Here is an 11,829-nt window from a genome sequence, read left to right as displayed (position 1 = left end):
ACCAGTTATTTTCCAGAAAAATCTAGATTAGACGCCTGGTTAGTGATTTAATAGAAAATTAAGATCAATGTTTTTTAATTTTAAAATTTTATTTTCTCCCATTTATCAGAAACACATAGTCAGAACCAACTTAATAGGGTAGGCTCTCTGGAGAATCTATCTAAGACCTGAATACACAGTGCTTGTGGTATATTAGGAAAGGATATTTGGTCTTTGTCTCCAGTCCCTGGCTCAAAGCTCCTAAAACCCTTGGAATTTTCTGAGCGAGAAGCGGGATTAGAGCATCTGTTGTTCTAATGGGGCAGCTCCCTGTGGGGTCCTGGAAAGCTTCAGGATGGGGGTGGTCATCCGAAAGACCAAGCCTTGATTAGAAGCCTGGGGCTTTCAGCCCCACCCCACAGGGAAAAGGGGCCAACGGTTGAGTGAATCACCAACAGCCAGTGATTGCATCAGTTCCGTCTATGTTATAAAACTTCCATGAAAACCACTAAATGACAGGTTCAGAGAGAGCTCCACATGCCCGGAGGGAGGATATCACACCCCAGCTCCACAGGGCAGAAGCTCCTGTTCACGGAACCTCTCTGACCTTGGGCGATGCACCCCTTTATCTGGCCATACACTTTGCCCTTTATAATAAACTGGTGGTCATAAAGGGAGTGGCTTTGCCAGCTTTGTGAGCCATTCTACCACATCATTCACCTGAGGAGGCATGGTGGGTCCCCCAGCATGTAGCCACTCAGTCAAAGGAACTGGGAGCCCAACATGTGGGGTTGTTTTGGCGTGTGGAGTGTGGAGGGAGGACTGAGTCCTTAACCAGTGGGATCAGCATGTGCGGTTGGATTGGTATGTGTAGTGAGGACTGAGTCCTTCACCCACGGGACCAGCATGTGGGGTTGGATTGGCGTGTGGAGTGTGGAGGGAGGACTGAGTTCTTCACAGATGGGATCAGATGTGGGGTTGGATTGGCGTGTGGAGTGAGGACTGAGTCCTTCACCAATGGGACCAGCATGTGGGGTACGACTGGCCTGTGGAGTGAGGACTGAGTCCTTAACCAGTGGGATCAGCATGTGGGGTTGGATTGGTGTGTGGAGTGAGGAGTGAGTTCTTCACCCATGGGATCTGTATGTGGGACTGGATTGGCATGTGTAGTGAGGACTGTGTCCTTCACAGATGGGATCAGCATGCAGGGTTGGACTGGCGTGTGTAGTGAGGACTGAGTCCTTCACCGATGGGATCAGCATGTGGGGTAGGATTGGCGTGTGGAGTGGACTGAGTCCTTCACCGATGGGATCAGCATGTGGGGTAGGATTGGCGTGTGGAGGGAGGACTGAGTCCTTCACCCATGGGATCAGCATGTGGGGTTGGATTGGAGTGTGGAGTGAGGACTGAGTCCTTCACCCATGGGATCTGCATGTGGGGTTGGTTGGCGTGTGTAGTGAGGACTGAGTTCTTCACTGATGGGATCAGCATGCGGGGTTGGATTGGCGTGTGGAGTAAGGAGTGAGTTCTTCACCGATGGGATCTGCATGTGGGGTTGGACTGGCATGTGTAGTGAGGACTGAGTCCTTCACCGATGGGATCAGCATGTGGGGTAGGATTGGAGTGTGGAGGGAGGACTGAGTCCTTCACCGATGGGATCAGCATGTGGGGTTGGATTGGAGTGTGGAGTGAGGACTGAGTCCTTCACCCATGGGATCTGCATGTGGGGTTGGCTGGCGTGTGGAGTGAGGACTGAGTCCTTCACTGATGGGATCAGCATGCATGGTTGGATTGGCGTGTATAGTGAGGACTGAGTCCTTCACCGACGGAATCTGCATGTGGGGTTGGATTGGCGTGTGGAGTGTGGAGGGAGGACTGAGTTCTTCACAGATGGGATCTGCAGATGGGGTAGGATTGGTGTGTGGAATGAGGACTGAGTCCTTCACTGATGGGATCAGCATGTGGGGTTGGTTGGTGTGCGGAGGGAGGACTGAGTTCTTTACAGATGGGATCTGCAGATGGGGTAGGATTGGCGTGTGGAATGAGGACTGAGTCCTTCACCGATGGGATCAGCATGTGGGGTAGGATTGGCGTGTGGAGTGAGGACTGAGTCCTTCACCAATGGGATCAGCATGTGGGGTAGGATTGGCGTGTGGAGTGAGGACTGAGTCCTTCACCGATGGGATCAGCATGTGGGGTAGGATTGGCATGTGGAGGAAGGACTGAGTTCTTCACGGATGGGATCTGTAGGTGGGATTGGATTGGCGTGTGGAATGAGGACTGAGTCCTTCACGGATGGGATCAGCAGGTGGGGTTGGTTTGGCGTGTGGGGTGAGACCAGTCTTGTGGGACTAGTCCTTCACTGATGGGATCTGATGCTACCCCTGGTAGAGAGTGACTGAATTAAGTTGAATCTCCAGACACTCAGCTGGTGTCAAAGACTTGGAGAAGTGGCGTTAGAAAAGACACCATACATTTGGCTTCAGGAGGGAAGCAAACCTCCCACGGCCTCACCCCAGAAAGGATGCCTAGCAATGCTGATTAAATCAGTGGAGTTGGTGGGGCGCGGTGGTTCACACTTGTAATCCCAGCACTTTGGGAGGCTGAGGCGGGTGGATCACTTGAGGTCAGGAATTCGAGACTAGCCTGGCCAACATGGTGAAACCCCATCTCTACTAAAAATACAAAAACTAGCCAGGCATGGTGGTGGGCACCTATAATCCCAGCTACTCAGGAGGCTGAGACAGGAGAATCACTTGAACTCAGAAGGCAGACGTTTCAGTGAGCTGAGATCGTGGCACTGCACTCCAATGTGGGTGACAGAGTGAGACTCTGTGTCAAAATAGTACTAATAATAATAAATTAGTGGAGCTAATGGAACTCTGTATTCAAAGTATCAGAAATGAAGTGACTATCACACACACACATGCACACTCACACACATGCACACATACACACGTGTACACATGCACACACATGCACACTCACACACACGCATGCACACACATACACACACATGCACACATACACACACATGCACATGTACATACATGCATGCACACTCACACATGCACATACCTATTCATTGATTGTTCCATTCAGATTTTCATCTTAAGGAATGAAAATTACTTAAAAGTTTCTTTTAACCAAACATTCAACGTCAGTAGATTTATCTCACATCTGTGATTATATTCTTAGTAAGTCTAGAAAAAAATTATCTTTTTAAAGATAATTTATATATTTTATTTTTTAATTTAATTTAACTTATTTATTTATTTTGAGAAGGAGTGTCACTCTTGTAGTGCAGGTTGGAGTGCAGTGGCACAATCTTGGCTCACTGCAAACTCCTCTTCCCAGGTCCAAGCGATTCTTCTGCCTTAGCCTCCCTAGGAGTTGGGATTGCAGGCATACACCACCACGCCCAGCTAATTTTTGTATTTTTAGTAGAGACAGGGTTTCACCAAATTGGCCAGGCTGGTCTCGAACTCCTGACCTCAGATGATCCACCCACCTCGACCTCCCAAAGTGCTGGGATTACAGGTGTGAGTCACTGCACCCGTCCTTTAAAGATAATTTAAGTAATTATCTTTAAAAATTTATTTTGCAAAATAATATTTTATTTTGTAAAAATAAAAGTAGACTCCAGGATATTTTTTCCTCATCTGGTAAATGCTTCATTAAAAAAAAGTATCTCTCTCTATAAACACAGATAGATGTTTTTTCTTAAAGAGCGAGCGAGAGAGAGATGATGAAAACAGCTGGCTTTAGATGAAGTGGAAGATAAAATTTCTAAGTAAATATAGTGTGGATAGGTTCTGCTGGTGATCCTGGCCCCCCTGCTCCTGGGGTCCAGCCAGTCAGCCCAGGTGGCACAGCCACAGGCAGCCCCAACCCCGACGGAGGGGAGGGAGAGCAGCCCAGCGCCTCCGGGTAGCATGAGCACTGCCCGCACCTCTCTCCACCAGCCTCCCTCCAACGGCCCCTGGAATGTAGAGGCCTGCAGCTGCAGGAGAAGCTGCTGGGCTTCATAACTTGCGGGGGCGTTTTGACGCATTTTTATAATTGTTTTGCTCTCACTGCTCTCCTGAATTCTTTGCCCCAGCCCTGGGAGAGGCCTGGCCCTGGAACATGGCTCTGCCCTGACATGATGCCTTCTGAACCAGCCACACTGCAAATGGCCCTTTCCCTTCCTTGCAGAGGCCCAGCCAGCACCTTGGGTCTGGTCCCCCAGAATCCTCCTTCCATCTGGCCCCACCAGACCTTGCCATGCACCAGCATCTCTCCTCACGGCCACTCCATGTCATCCCGCCCTGTCCCTCCCGTGCGGCAAGGGTCATAATCAGACAGCGTCAGGGAAACAGCTTTGTCATTGTGGCTCCAAGGCCATACTTGGGGCAGATTTTAGTTGATTTTCTTATACCATCGCTACACCAAAACACAGTTCCAGCCCGTAGCACTTGAATTCTGAATCGTGTTTCTCAGAATACTGATCCCGTGAAGATACTGGTAAATGTTCTGTGAAGTAGATGTAAAGGTAGAGAGAGAGACAGGGCCACCTGGCCAGCAGCCTGTGGGACAGCCAGATAGCAGACAACAGAATGGGCCGGACATGCACCTGCTCTGTAAAGTGGACCTGACACAGGCGCACTCCCCACTCGGAGCCGAGCTGGGACGCAGGACGCGTGCCTGGTGAAGGACTTGCTGTCTCCCTCGTGTAGCGTGTAGTTCTCACTGAGCGAGGCCAAGGTCCATCAGTGCAGGCAGCCTGGCAGTGAGTGAGCGTGAGACAGCAGCTCTTTTTGTCTATTGCTGTTTTGACATAAAACTTCTGTGCTGGATGTATCTGCACAGTGAAAATGGTTTGGTTTAAACCCTTTTGGTCCACACAATGTCAGGAAAACTAATTTTCATTGCTATCTGGTGGTCTGGGCATTCGGGAGACATGGTCATAGAAACATCTGATGTGCTGGTATTTATTACATCCCATCAACCTGAGAAGCTCTCCCCCTTGGTTTCCGAGGAAATCAAGACTCTAGCATGGTGAGAAAGAGGGGTGGGCTTGCTCTCCACCATCACATCACACGTCCTCTTAATAAACACACAATCAAGTTCACAGGAATCAACAGTGGCTTCTAAAGGGTAGTAGGTTGGAAGCACTGTGCAGGAAGTACCGCGGCTACTCCAAAAGGCCCCTCGAGGGACAGTGACAGTCACCCCCTCCGGTACTCCAGCAGGAAGAGGTACAACATTTTAGGAATTCCAGGTTCATTCAGGCACACACTTGCCCCTGCAAGCACATATGTGTTTCGTAACCTTAAAATATTATTCTAGCTGCATTCACACATTTGATCTTGGGAGACGCCAGGTGACTTGGGCAGGATGGAATACCTCTAAGGCTGCAGGACGTGAAGTGGCCCACGTGGAACTTAGCTGGTCAGGGGTGGGAAGGGGGCCAGGGCCTTCTGACTGCAGTGCAGGCTTGTCCTCAGGGCTCCCTGCAACAACTCAGTGTCAAATAAGCAGCATTTTCACAGAATGGGCCCATCAGGTTGGAATGCAAAACTCCCGGGGGTAAGAAGCACTTATCTTGAGCACTCTTCCTTTCAGATAAACACACACGTTCACACACACACACACACACACACACAACTACTGCTACGATAAATATACAAACAAAATCTCCTTAAAGAATCATTGTTACCAAAACATCTTAATCTGATATATGTGCCATTCACATTTCACGCCACAGAAAGCAAAGGCTAAAGTCTTCTTTTCCAAAGACACTTCTGTTGGTTACCAAATAGGAAAATGGGTCCTTAGAGAATTTCATAATGAAAAATGGCCATTTGCTTGGAGTAAAACTGAACCATAGTTAAAATCACAATGTCACAGAGAGACCGGCATGGTGTGGCCAAGCCTCTCACACTGGCATTGGCCCACCGGGATGCAGCAGTCTGCCAACAGTTATGAAATGATCACATACTCACTGTATGTGAGTATGTGAATTCACTGTAGGTGAATTTGGAGAATACAGAAAAAAGAAAGAAAAAGAAAGGAAGGAAGGAAGGAAGGAAGGAAGGAAGGAAGGAAGGAAGGAAGGAAGGAAGGAAGGAAGGAAGGAAGGAAGGAAAGAAAGAAAGAAAGAAAGAAAGAAAGAAAGAAAGAAAGAAAGAAAGAAAGAAAGAAAGAAAGAAAGAGAAAGAAAGAAAGAAAGAAAGAAAGAAAGAAAGAAAGAAAGAAAGAAAGAAAGAAAGAAAGAAAGAAAGGTAGGTAGGTTTTGGCTAAGGAAGGAAGGAAGGAAGGAGGAAAGAAAGAAAGAAAGAAAGAAATTAAGAAAGAAAGAGAAAGAAAGAAAGAAAGAGAAAGAAAGAGAAAGAAAGAAATTAAGAAAGAAAGAGAAAGAAAGAAAGAAAGAAAAAGAAAGAGAAAGAAAGAAATTAAGAAAGAAAGAGAAAGAAAGAGAAAGAAAGAAAGAAAGAAAAGATAGAAAGAAAGAAAGAAAGAAAGAAAGAAAGAAAGAAAGAAAGAAAGAAAGAAAGAAAGAAAGAAAGAGAAAAGAAAGAAAGGTAGGTTGGTTTTGGCTGATATTGCCAGCTGGAAATAATCACTATTAAGCTTTTTGTACATTTCCTTCCAGCCTTTTAAAAGATATTTTCTGATTACAACCTTTTGAACAGCAAGACCCCCGCTCCATTCAACAGGTAAACTCACAGAATTGGTATCGGATGTACAGAATCTTCCAGTGAAGGAGGCCAGTGGTTTCAAAAACAAATGACCTTGAGTGGGGAGGGCCCAGGAGCCCGCTGAGGGGTTACTGGGGATGGCAACTGTCTGTCATCCGGAACTGCTGGCTGCAGCCGAGGCCCGTCTGTCGGCTTTTCCTGTTGGGGGCTCTGGATATATGCAGATCTGGGAAAAAGGATTCCAGTGCTTAAAAATGTTTCTTAAAACCTCCACTGCAGTAAAGTCATTTAAAATGCTATCAGCTTCTGTAAAAGGCAGAATCACACCCAGGCCAGGCATGGTGGCTCATGCCTGTAATCCCAGCACTTTGGGAGGCCAAGGCGTGCAGATCACCTGAGGTCTGGAGTTCGAGACCAGCCTGCCCAATGTGATGAAACCCCATCTGTACTAAAAATACAAAAATTAGTCGGGTGTGGTGGTGGGCACCTGTAATCCCAGCTACTCAGGAGGCTGAGGCAGGAGAATTGCTTGAACCTGGGAAGCAGAGGTTGCAGTGAACCAAGACTGAGCCATTGCACTCCAGCCTGGGTGACAAGAGTGAGACTTTGTCTCAAAAAAAAAAAAAAAAGAATTACACTTTCCAGTGCCATCTTCACAGTGTTCCTGCCACAGTTTAGTCCCACTGGTTTCTACTTTAGGGACACATCCCACAGGCGCTTGTGAGCCGGTCTCAAGGGCAACTCTTCAACAGCACAGGAGAGATTCCCCAGCTTACTGGTAATTTAGTTTTGTGGAAACAACACTCAGATATTCCCAAGACTGCTGACAAACCATGGGGGTGAGTAGGTAGGGGTATGACATTCACACAATGCAATTCCAATTTTAAAAAACAGACAAGGTTTCTGTATTTCCTTATAGTTGAACTAAACTCCTTCCAGTGCCCCTCACACTGCTGATGGCAGCGGAAACTCGAGTTGGCTGGTCAACTGCAACTCACAGCTACCCCTCTGCCCCTGCTGAGGGATACGCTTAGTTCTGTTGAATTCACTTTCTGATAGGGTGCTCTCCCCTCCAACAGTGCCGCTGTTAGTAGTAGTAATAGTAGCAGTAGCAGCAGTAGTAGTGGTAGTAGTATTCCAAAGATGCCCACAGCATCCACAGCTCCAGCTCCACCTGCCACTCTTAGTGGCTCCCATGCCCCTCCCAGCCTCTGCGTTCAGTTGAGGTGTCCATGGCTGGCGGGCCTCCTGGCCCGGTGATGCTTTGTGTTAACCATTTTCATAGGAAAGCATTGGCATCTCATCAGGGTGTTAACTGGCTTTTCTCTGGTGTCTAATTATGGTAAGCTCTCTTCCAGGGGCACATTTGTCATCTGAATATCTTCCTTAGCAAGGTGTCTTTTCAAATCTCTTGCCTGTTTTTATGACATGATTTTCTTATTATTGAGTTTTGATTCTTTGGCATACAAGTCCTTTATCAGACATGGGTTTTGCAAATATTTTTTCCCTATCTGTAGCCTGTCTTTTCATTTTCTTGACAGCATCTTTCAAAGAGCATAACTTTGTAATTTTGGGGAAGTCCGGTTTATCATTTTAAAAAAATTGTTATGAATTGTGTTTTTGCTGTTGTATCTGAGAGATCTTTATATAACCCAATGTCACAGGTATTTTCTCCTACGTTTTCTTCTGGGATGTCTTATAGTTTTAGGTTTTACATGTAGGTCTATGATCCTCTCTGAGATATTTTGGGTATGAGATTTCAAGGTCATTGTTTCATATACAGATGTCCAATGGGTCCAGCACCACTTGTTGAAATAACTTATTTTGCACGACCTTGTAAAGTGACACAGCTCTGGACAATGTGCTCTCTGAGAACTTTCTCACTAGGTTCATGTACAGTCCTATAAAAATTGGGGGGGGCATTGTCATCTCTGTCTGTGACAGATAGAGAAAACAAGGCAGAGAGTGTATGAGTGCTTGCCCAAGATCGCCCAAGTACGAACAGGTGGAGCTGAGACCTGAACGGTGTCTGCCTAGCACCCAGTCCCGGGCACCTGTGCATTTCATTCTTTGCCTTGAGGGACGAAGCAACACGGGCAGCCCCAGGTGGGCTCCTTAACCTGGGAGTCACTCCCACCGAGGCTTCTGCAGGACCAGGGATGCCCAGCGACCGAGGCTTCTGCAGGACCAGGGATGCCCAGCGAGGCAAGTCTCTTCACTAGCTCATGGGCTAAACATGACTCGAAGTTTCAGTGCATTAGAATGTATTCAATACACTTACCCTGTAATCCTGCCTCTGGTGAACCTGTCAACCACAACTGGCACAGAATTGATTTCCCTCCCCTTCCCTACAAGACATGGCATGGGCAGGAGCCACAGTCTCCCCCTAGAGACTAATCACATCTCATAGGAAGAAAGGCCTCGACAGAGATGGCCTCTTCAATGCCAGGGCTCCCCTTTCAAAAGAAAGGAAACGTGATCCCACCTGGGATCAACATCTTAATGTGGTCCCACCCGGTATAAACATCATAATGGAAAAGGCAGGGATTTGTGTTTTGTTGCATTTGGGGGCTTCCTTTATCCTATTCTAAACATTGGTTTTGGACAGCGTGCTAAAGCCCCACTCCTATTTGATGTAATCCTTTGTAAAATCATGGCCATCCCAATGGTCTTGTACTCCTTTTAAGTTTTCAGTAAATAAATACAGTCTGGCACAGCTGCCCCCCATGGTGTGACACACCAGCACCCCAAAAGCCTCTCATCAATCATAGGATGGGGAAACCTTGTAATTCTACATGTTTCTGATATTTCCTTACTTAAGAAAATCATGTGCTAAGCTATTTAAAAATTACTTTTCATCTTAGATTACTCTAGAGAAATGCTTGCCCGGTGAAGTCTAGAAATCTGTAAGCCCTTTAATTTTAGACCTTCAATTCATTGAAAGGAACTATAACCCAATAGTAAACATTAATATTACCCCATGTAGGATAAAAGTAGGGGTTTAATATTGGACTTAACTCATAGACTGTCTTTTTTTTCTTTTTGCTTAGGAAAATAAATTGCTTCATCTTATTGCTACAGTTTGTTAATAATGTTGATGACAGTTTTGTCAATCAGTCAATGTGTTACACTATTAATCTCCATTCAGATTTCAACCATAACTAACAGTGCTTGGTTATGTATGACTTTCTCACATGCCCTCAACATCAATAAAAAATTGGTTTCTCCATGGCAAATCCAGGCCTAGATTGTGGCACAAATTGTGTTTACCGAACCACCGCAGGCCCCAGGGATTTTTGGATGGTCCTTAAAACTCCAGGTGGAGTGACGAACTGCCGGCTTTTTGGATGGTCCTTAAAACTCCAGGTGGAGTGACGAACTGCCGGCTTCCAGATTGTGTTCTGATTCCAAGAGCTACACTGCTAAGGAGAACAGGTCAGTCCACATTCTTGGATACCCCTATTTGCTCACCAGCCCTAACGGGCTGGTGTTAGACACCAAAGGAACGTGGTGTCTTCAGGCACTCTCCCAAAGTTCCCTCCTCATTTTCTATTCTACAGTTCTCTTAAACACTTCAAAGTGAATGAACTGAACAGAGAGAAGGAAGTCGAGTTGTGTGAGATACACCTCATAACATGTAATTCCTTGCACTATTTCCCACAGCAGAAGAAAAACCCAACTCACTAATGTGAGAAAATAAAGACATGAACAAAACAATGAAGAAATGAATGAGTGGCTGGCTGACTGGATGGATGATTGTATTCACAAAACTTCATTTTCTAACAAATCAATTTTGTTTTGTTTAATGTGGCCAAAATATTTGGAAATTAAAGTCATAGAGGTTTAGATTACACAATTAGCAGAAATTTGAGGCCAAAATTAGTTTTTACTTTTCTTTGGAAATCATTTCACCAAAGTACACAATCCCTCCTGGAAAGATAACTTAAGTTCAGTGTTACTAATTCTGAAAAATATGCCAGTCCCTACTGAGGTGTTGTAAATTATTTGTAAAGTCTGTGGATTAGATGTCCATTTTTATTTTTTTATTTTAAGTTCCAGGGTACATGTGCAGAACGTACAGGTTTCTTACACAGGTAAACGTGTGCCATGATGGTTTGCTGCACCTGTCAAGCCATCCCATAGGTATTAAGCCCAGCGTGCATTAGTTATTTTTCCTGATGCTGCCCCCACTCTGCACACCCGCCGACAGGCCCCAGTGTGTGTTGTTCCCCTCACCTGCCCCATGTCCATGTGTTCTCATTGTTCTGGATGGAGCTGGAAGCTACTATCCTCAGCAAACTAACACAGGAACAGAACACCAAACACCACACGTTCTCACTCTAAATGGGAGCTGAAAGATGAGATGTGCATTTTTAAATAAAAATCCCATTTTTCAACAATGAGGTAGAAAGTGTGATTATGTCTATACTTGTGTTTGTGTGTTTGTTTCTATAGCCCTCTTAGAAATAATTTAAAATTATAACATTCTTTTCATTTGTAGAATAAAAATATAATTCGCCACCTTGTGTGTCAAGTCCAAAGACTTCAGCAATTTACCCTCAGAAAGAAGTGATTTTTTGCTACCTTAAGTTTGTCACCTTCTGGAAATGCCTATCAAAATAAAACTTTTGGACTATTCTCAAGCCGGAGATCACAGGCATTCTAGAGGACAAAGAGGATGGTGTTTTTGAGAAACCAGTGTCAACTCTACTCATTGAAATTAGTAAAATATAAACAGCCTCTGATCATGACACAGAAACTCACTTTTGGGCATGGTGTAGCCCCACACCTAAAAGCAAAATAAACCAGCCCAAAATACACAAACATGAAGCACAGGGTCACCAAGGAGCCACTAAAGGATTTCTTATCCTACTGCAGATCATAAAAGACAGACGTGAACACAACCTTATCTAGAGTTGGAGACCACATCTATGCATGACGTCCCAGCAGCCAAAGGACCCTCAGAAGCATCCAGGTTACTATAAAGAAAAAAAAGAGATAGCTTGGAGAACCAAGCTGTCCAGACAATACCAAATATTATTACCTTGACTACTAAAATATTTCTCTCGTCACATTAAGATGAGTGTCTGTATTCTCTGACATTCCAAAGAGAAGATAACTGCAGCACATGCTATGGAATTAGTATTTCAGGGTGTTTAATATTTTG

The 11,829-nt window shown here is 45.4% G+C and overlaps 1 long non-coding RNA gene across 1 annotated transcript; it reads left to right on the top strand.

Annotated features, from left to right (window-relative positions):
* Positions 1-534: 534 nt before the first annotated feature.
* Positions 535-11,829, top strand: LOC139363932 (uncharacterized). The gene is made up of 3 exons (XR_011625174.1): positions 535-843; positions 8,700-10,097; positions 11,164-11,829. It is a non-coding gene; the product is annotated as an uncharacterized lncRNA (long non-coding RNA).

The sequence above is a fragment of the Macaca nemestrina genome, chromosome 6, assembly GCF_043159975.1.
Source record: "Macaca nemestrina isolate mMacNem1 chromosome 6, mMacNem.hap1, whole genome shotgun sequence".
NCBI lineage: Eukaryota > Metazoa > Chordata > Mammalia > Primates > Cercopithecidae > Macaca > Macaca nemestrina.
The sequence above is the reverse complement of the archived record's forward strand: the minus strand, read 5'-3'. Positions and strand labels throughout refer to the sequence as shown.